General features: G+C 45.4%; 1 pseudogene; it reads right to left on the bottom strand.

The window, feature by feature from the left end:
• Window positions 1–452: 452 nt before the first annotated feature.
• Window positions 453–7,467, bottom strand: LOC144891958 (uncharacterized; annotated as a pseudogene).
• Between the last annotated feature and the right edge of the window lie 1,377 nt (window positions 7,468–8,844).

The following is an 8,844-nucleotide window of genomic DNA, read 5'->3' as shown; positions in this document are numbered from 1 at the left end:
AAGTAGTGACCACCCGGGCATGCGGCCTGACACCCTCTCCCTGAGACTTTGGGACAGCCAGCCTGTGATGACCTGACATACTGTGTTGCTCTATGGATGCGGGTCAAACCGAATGGACAGGGATGGACATAGCCTGCTGGACAACCATTGGGGCATCTGTGGAACGTGATGGTGTGAGAGTGACCTTCCACAGATGTTCCGTTATGATTTATGGACTCTCGGTAGGGAAGAGAGCCATGGGGTTGGTGAATTTGTAATATGTAACGAGCCGAGCATATGGGCCATGCTCGGCTGGCATGTGTATCGCAAAGCATCTTTCTTTGGTTGAGATTAGTGAAATGTGAAAAATGTTTGGCATGGGTTACCTGTGGGTTAGATGTAAATTTAAGGGTGAATTTTGTGAAGAGAAATGGTGGACACTGTATAGTGACGCCATTATTGATCCAGGTGTGTTAGACCAAAGTGATGGAGGCTGCAAAAAAAAATTGACAGGGTAGCAGGACACAGCTTTCAACTGGTTGCGGGGGCGACTGCGCCAATATTTTGGACGCGGAGTCATGGGGATGTAGTTGGGTGGTCTGAGGGTCAACATGGTGCTATGGGTGTCCGAGGCGTGTGGACCATGTCTTCTGGGTGGGTCTCCTGGTGGAGCATGGCTGTTGACTGGACCTTGGTGTGGTCAAGTGTGGGTGAGCACTGGGGGGGGGGGGGCTGCAGTTCTGTAGTCGGACTGGGGGATGATGTGGAGGTGCAGGGGACGTGGCTGTAGGGACGCCACGCACTGCGACCGTGCCCCCCAGCGCCGAGGTTGTGCGTGCGGTAGTGTGTTTTTGGCAGCAGGTGCTCACCACATTGGCCAGCTGGAGCTGGTGCAGCTGTGTTCCTCGCAGGGGGGCCGAAGGATGGATGGTGGGTCGCACCCTTATGGACACTCATGGGACATGTTGGCGTTTTGACTCCTCACCTTGTCCCGATGACCCTTGCACGGTAGAGGTGCAGAGCTGTCGTGGCCACAGGTAGTTGTGTAGTGATGATCACCGTTGTTGAGAGAGTTTTGGAAGAATTTGGTAGGCCCAATGTGAAATTTTGGGATTGTAACAGTGGATTGCACTTTGGACCTGACCAACCGGAAACTACCTGCACTTGAGGTGAGTGTTGGATGTGCACTGTCCCAGGCTTCAGGACTTGCTATGCAAATTGGGGACATGTAATTTGGAGTTGGGAAGCGGGTGAGAGTGATGACATGGCCGGTGAGGGTATGGAATGGGGGCCACACAGTGTCTTGTGAGTGGTGTTTGTGTTAGTGTTGTGGTTATGTGTTTTGATGCGGTCGGGAGATTGGAGATAATGGAGAGCGAGTGATGATTATGGAGTTTTGGAAATGTGCTTTTGGAAATGTGTAATGGCAAATGTGAATAGGGGATTTCACATGCAGCAGGCCATGGCAACCCTTGTAACATCTTTTACACCATCTTTGGAATTGTGCTGAGTTGTGTTGAGAATTGAATGGCAGCAGGGGAGGAAGTGTGTTTTGGGGTCTTGTGGGTGGGGAAGGTGTGTGTGTCCGCAGGTACGGATCAAGGTCTGAGGGGCGATGCCTGTGGCCCCGCTCGGTGGCAATTACCCCTGGCAGCCGGTGGTATCTGGAAATTGGAGCTCGTCAGTAGAGGGTCTGTTTGGGCGCCGTGGGGTGAGGGAGTCCCCCGGCGACCCGTGGAGCTGCGTGGCAGCGGGAGGCAACGGAGCCTGGTGTGTGTGGAGGTGGTGAGGTAACGGCGGAAAGGGGCTGTTCGGCTGTCACGGGGCCAAGAGGTAAAGGGGGTGGGGGGGGGGGGGGTAATGAACTTGTAAGTCGGTTGACTTGTTTTTGGGACTGCGGGCACCACAGCCTGAAGCGCCCCCACCATCTTTTTGTGCGGTACCTCCCCGCTGCCTCGTAGTAGAAATGGATTGCACACATGTATATGACATCAATGCCATGGTCCTGCAGGGGGGTGTATTGAAATAAGTGATTGTTGACGTTTGAAATGCCTTGATGACTTATGGAATGTGTATGAGTGGATAAGGGGTTTGTGTTGCATGAATGTGGGCAAAATCCACCGAGCCATGTCACTCACCTGTAACATCTGGACAGGTCCCGTGGAAATTTAGGGGCGCATTGGGGATGGCCCCGCAGGTAAGGTTGTGTCTTGTGGCATCCACCGGGGGACACGGTCTGCAGACCGGGGTTGTAAAAAAAAATGTTTACGAGTTTTTGGAATCTTGTAAGTTGGTTGAGTTTGTGGTTAAGTTAGTTTTGGTGTGTTGTTTGTTTCCTCCCTCCGCAGGAACAATGAAGACCAATGAATGTACATACTTGCATGATTGTTACGGGGTTTAGCTTGTCAAGGAAGTGTAGGTAAGTAATCCGACTCACTTCCCACAGCCCTTCCTGATTTATTTCATAGGTTAATTAAGTGTGTGACAGTAAGAGTTAAGACTGGGATGGTAGCGCCTGCAGTGAACCTTGCAGGAGCTACGGTTCCAAGAGGAGGCTGTGTTATGTCTGGCATAGTGATATGTCTGGTCGGGTAGTGATATGTCGAGCAGAATAGAGCTGAATAGGTAACATGCTTCGAGATGTCACGGTAAGGAAAACTACCCTGTAATAAGTTCATGTGTAGGCGTTTTGTCGGTTAAGATGTATAATTGTGAATCTACCAGGAGGTTCGAGTGATAAGTAGTGCAGGGATTAAGGAGAAGCGCCCTTGTATGTCTCACCTGGTTAGCCAAACCTTTGTCCCTTTTGGCACTGCACACCACATAGACATACCGACGGATCCTTAGTGCAACACTAAGTAACGCCCTCCCCTGACATGACTTCGGAAGAAACCAGACCAGGACACCACCATATGGCCGCCGCCGTTTGCACCTCCGACAGGCCTATCCACCTTGAGTACCACGCCCAGGAGGGCTGTGCTCGTTAGGCGCGAAGCGGGTCGAAAGAGGGCGGGAAGTTACCAGGCTCTGATTGGTTGGCAGCGCGCCAAAGCTGACATCACCGGCCGGGGAGATTAACGAGCGCCGAACTCCATTTTGGCAGTCGAGGAGAGTCATTCAGAGATCCCAAGTGAGTTACGCACGAGTTGAGCAGTTGCGCACTCGTGAGATTCCTGGCCCTGGCAGTTTCGTGAGATCCCGGGTTGCGTTGGCTCGCAGATTCCAGTGAGATTCCTGAGCTGGCCGTCCCGGAGAGATCCGAGTTGGCTTGTCGACCGTGTACGACGGTCGACCTCGTGGTGATCGGTGCTTGGTGCATGGTGCTTTGTAACTTGGAGCGAGGCGTGCCCCGGGACGAAAGGAGCCGCATGTTGGACGGCAGCCAAAGACAACGACGAGACCAGATAAGGCCAAGCTCCGCGTTCACAAAAACAAAACGAACGACTTTATTTTGGTATTCATATCCCCTCATCTTGGATTCGATATCTGGTGTGCGGGATCCCGATTTAGAATATTTCATTACCGGCGTGTGCTTTTCCTGTCCTTGCTTTTATTTGAATAAATCCTTCTATTATTTTCTGTACATACTTGAATGCAGATTTCCGGGTGATTAATTCAATAGATAAGGCTGCGGGGGTCTCGCCGCTCCCCTCCATTCCGCGCGCCTTGGGGTAGCTTTTGGTTTTGGAATCCGCCACTGAGTTTTTGCCTCAGGGGTTAAAACCTTCGCGATCAGCATCCGTGACCGCCTGATATTAACTTTGGCGGTTGCGCGGCAATACATAGATATATATATATATATACAGTGAAACCTTGACTTACGAGTGCACCAACTTACGAGTTTTCCGAGATACGAGCCGTCGCTCGGGCGGTTTATTGCTTTGAGATGCGAGCCGAGATCTGAGTTACGAGCTTACGCCACCCGCCACCAGGTGGGTTCCGGTCACGTGGTTATCTTGCCGTGCAAGCATCTCTGCCGTATATAGCTGCTGCTTTGTTTTCGCATTTTGGTTATTTTGGAAAATTTCTTAGTTTTAACCATGGGTCCTAAGAAATTGAGTGCCAAGGGCAGTACTGAGAAGAAGAAGAGGATGATGTGCTTGGATATAAAACACGCAATCGTCGAAAAACATGAGTGAGGTGTGCGTGTTGTTGACATGGCGAGGCAGTACGATCGTAGTACTTCTACGATATGTACGATTTTGAAGCAGAAGGAGTCGATAAAGGCTATAACGCCAGCCAAGGGCATTACGATTATTTCAAAGCTCCGGACCTCTATCCATGAAGAGATGGAGAATTTTCGAAACATTTTGAAAGGGAGGAAGAAGCTGAAGATTTTATTATAACTTTTGCCGAACTGATAGAAGCCGAACGATACATCCCCCAGCAAATCTTCAACTGTGACGAGACAGGGCTCTTCTGGAAAAAGATGCCGAGGAGGACGTATATAACGGCAGAGGAGAAGAGCATGCCAGGCCACAACTTGTTCAGAGTGCCGGCGATAGCTCGCCTTCTCTTTGTGGAAAACACGGTGAGATCCTTAACATCCAACAACTAATGGGACGCAAATGGGGCGCCCAGTTTAGCGGTACACACATTGATGAATCACCCTGCCTGTGATTCACCCATGACAGGTTATAGCTGGGTCGGGATTCAAACCCAGGCTGGACAGTTTAGAGTCAAGTTTGCGTACCTCCAGTCCAGGCCATCCTGCCAACTTGTATGCTGCATACAGGTGAAATATAAAGCGCGAGATATTTTTATATATACTGTATATTTAAAAAAAAATTGGTGTGGTTTTTGGCGGGCTGGAACGGATTAATAGCATTTCAATGCATTTTTATGGGGAAATTTAATTTGAGAAACGAGCAAATTGAGTTACGAGCTCGGTCACAGAACGAATTAAACTCGTAAGTCAAGGTTTCACTGTATATATATATATATATATATATATATATATATATATATATGTGTGTGTGTGTGTGTGTGTGTGTGTGTGTTTGTGTGCATATATGTGTGTGTGTGTGTGTGTGTGTGTGTGTGTGTGTGTGTGTGTGTGTGTGTCCTGTGTTTGTTTTTTTTATATACAAGATCGAGGCTCATGAAAGAGCTAACATTAATCACACAGAAAGTCAAACCGACACAGAAAACACAAAATAAAGGGAGCGGTCGACAAGATGGGGAGAGATGTGGCGCCTCCAATTCCCCAGGCCTGCATTAGTGTTATGAATGAAGAATGAAGCTTTTCCCAACAAACCTGAATTAAAATCTTCATATTTTTGTCACTGAATTATTTGTAACCAAGTTATAGGAGCATATAATGAGGCTCATATCAAGAAAATAATGATATAACATAGTAGTACAACAACATTTATGCGGGACCTCGAAGGCCCCAGGCCTGCATTCGTGTCGGATTTTCGGGTTAAAAGTGAAGAATGAAGATTTTCCCACGAGCCTGAATGAAATTTTTATTTTATTTATGTCACTGAATTTTGTGTAACAACATGAAAGTCGGCAAAAATGAGGCTCATTCCAAAAAACAATTGTACAACGTATTTTTTGCAACAAAAAAAACATTGTGGGCCTTCGAGGCCCAATCACTGCATCCAAGGGATAAATTTCTCGGGAACGCGATGTCGCGCCTCGCATCTCAATCGACTATAAAATTTGGACACCTTGGTACGACGATTACCTCCCGCTTGACTAGAGAAAGACAATCATGAAAAAAAATTGATTCTGAAAGCCGAGCGCAATTTGCACCCAGCGGGTGTCAAACTCACAACCTTCGGACACAGAGTGTCCACTAGGTTTGAATCCCATTCTCCTGACACCAGTTGTTGCGTAACTACCCTTGGTGAACACCGCAGGGTAACATGGATGACCAAACGAGCTTAATGCGTTCAGTTCAATGGCGGAGATAATACATTCATTCAGAACAACAGAACCTTCAGAACATTTATAAGGCTTCTCTCCTGTGTGTATTACTTGATGTGTTTGCAAAGTTGATGAATGAGTGAAATCCTTGCTGCACACAGGACATTTATAAGGCTTCTCTCCGGTGTGTTTTACTTGATGTCTTTATAAAGTTGATGAACAAGTTAAATCCTTGATTCACACAGGACATTTATAAGGTTTCACTCCTGTGTGAGTTATTTGATGTGTTTGTAATTGTGATGAACGAGCAAAATCCTTGCTACACACATGACATTTATAAGGCTTCTCTCCTGTGTGAGTTCTTTGATGTGTTTGAAATGTGATGAACAAGCAAAATCCTTGCTGCACACAGGACATTTATAAGGCTTCTCTCCTGTGTGAGTTCTTTGATGTGTTTGGAAATGTGATGAACGAGCAAAATCCTTGCCACACACAGGACATTTATAAGGCTTCTCTCCTGTGTGTGTTCTTTGATGTGTTTGTAAATGTGATGAACGAGCAAAATCCTTGCTGCACAGGACATTTATAAGGCCTCTCTCCTGTGTGTGTTCTTTGATGTGTTTGTAAATGTGATGAACGAGCAAAATTCTTGCTACACACAGGACATTTATAAGGCTTCTCTCCTGTGTGTGTTCTTTGATGTGTTTGTAAATGTGAAGAACGAGCAAAATCCTTGCTGCACACAGGACATTTATAAGGCTTCTCTCCTGTGTGAGTTCTTTGATGTATTTGTAAATTTGATGAACGAGCAAAATCCTTGCTGCACACAGGACATTTATAAGGCTTCTCTCCTGTGTGTGTTCTTTGATGTGTTTGTATATCTGATGAACGAGCAAAATCCTTGCCACACACAGGACATTCATAAGGCTTCTCTCCTGTGTGAGTTCTTTGATGTGTTTGTAAATCTGATGAACGAGCAAAATCCTTGTTACACACAGGACATTTATAAGGCTTCTCTCCTGTGTGTGTTCTTTGATGTGTTTGTAAATGTGATGAATGAGCAAAATCCTTGCTATACCCAGGACATTTATGAGGCTTCTCTCCTGTGTGAGTTCTTTGATGCATTTGTAAATATGATGAACAAGCAAAATCCTTGCTGCACACAGGACATTTATAAGGCTTCTCTCCTGTGTGTAACTTTCGATGTGCTTGTAAATTTGATGAACGAGTGAAATTCTTGCTACACACAGGACATTTATAAGGTTTCTCTCCTGTGTGTAACTTTCGATGTACTTGTAAATTTGATGAACGAGTGAAATTCTTGCTACACACAGGACATTTATGAGGTTTCTCTCCTGTGTGTTTTACTTGATGACATTTCAATGTTGATAACCAAGAAAATTCCTTGCTGCACACATTACACTTGTATGGCGTCCCCCGTCTGTGTATTGCTTGACATCTCTTTGAAGACTTTAATGAGATAAATGTTTTCTTGCAAACAGAACACTTGTGCAGCTTCTCGTTCCTTTCAATTTTCTTGAATGTCGAACTACAATTGTTCTTAGTTAATACACTGCTGTAGTTGTTGACTTCCTGATAAGAAGTCTGTGTCATGTTCTGATTGAATGAAACTTCACTGTCAAACAATTGCGAACTTGACTGAGAATAAAAAACCAATTTCAATTGATTCTCTGCAAAGACAATTCAAAAAACCATCAATAAATCACAATTGCGGTGAAACATCATCATTTTTAAAAGCAGAACGAATAGTACTCCATTACCATTTAAAACTGGTCCTGTGTCTCTGTTCATCTGCCATGAGGCGGAACCGAAAGTAAAGGGATCAATGTTTAAAGTCTCGTGACAAGAATGCTTTGAGATTTAGAGGTGGTTTCCATATAAATGAAGGGTGCTGAACAAAATGGGTGGCAGTTATCCTTTCAAGATTGCTAACTTTTCTGGCTCCGTGCCATAAACCAATATAGCTGCCACCAGAATAAAAATTGGCCCTAACGTACCATACGTGGTTCATGTGTTTTTTCATACATTTTATAATTAATGGATGTCAGGGAATACATTTTTACCAGAAAATAATATTTATATTTCAAGTAAATGTCCAAATCCCAAGAAGGCTAGCAAAATCCGAGATTAGCACTAAAATCTCTCCCACTCTCCTTTTCCCTCCTTCACCCTTCCTCCCCTTTCCTCCTCTGTGGTGGCCCTGAATTTGTGAAGGTGGGGGTACACCATCCTATATTTGGGGGATCTATGGGTCGCTCTTACGAGATCATCGGCTGCCTCCATGCCGCGGGCTTGTTCAACACAGAACTGAACTGTCTCGGGTATGCAACAACAACAACAACAACAACAACAACAACAACGTGCTGGCTGATGTACGGCTGTGTTGATACAGCGACAGCAACAAGTTAAAAAAAAAACCCACAACAAGCCATTGAATCAGAAGTTTACTGCCGTGGATGTACCCTCTTTTACACCACCTCATTTAACACGTCAAACTAGTTATTCATGCCCGTAGTTTGTGTCCTTTATGATGTCCTTAAAAACAGTATGTTTCGTGTTCCGAAGGATTTTCAATTTTGTTTGATTGGCAGACTAACAGACAGGCTGAAGTAATTCCTATATAGCAAGTGTGAATGCACGCTCTAGACGAGACTCCGTCAAATTTAGAACTTGACTGAGAATAAAACTTGTCACCCCAATTTCCGCTATGCACACATAAGAACTTGACTGCCAACACACTGCTAAGCTGCACGTTCATATTCCGATTAGTGTACGATATTCAAAAAAAAAATTAAAAGGAAAGCATGTCGTTCCTCAAACACAGACCGACAGTGACATTTGTCAGACAGATTGAGTGAACCAATTGTGTCACCCCAATTTCCGCTACGCACGCAAGATAAAAGGAAACATCCCAATAAGCCGAGGATGTCTTCGTTGAATGATCTTATGGCAGGGTTTTTTTTTTTTTAA

This window comes from Myxine glutinosa, chromosome 5 (assembly GCF_964187855.1).
Source record: "Myxine glutinosa chromosome 5, kmMyxGlut1.1, whole genome shotgun sequence".
NCBI lineage: Eukaryota > Metazoa > Chordata > Myxini > Myxiniformes > Myxinidae > Myxine > Myxine glutinosa.
Note: the sequence above shows the minus strand (reverse complement) of the source record. Positions and strands in the feature narration are given on the sequence as shown.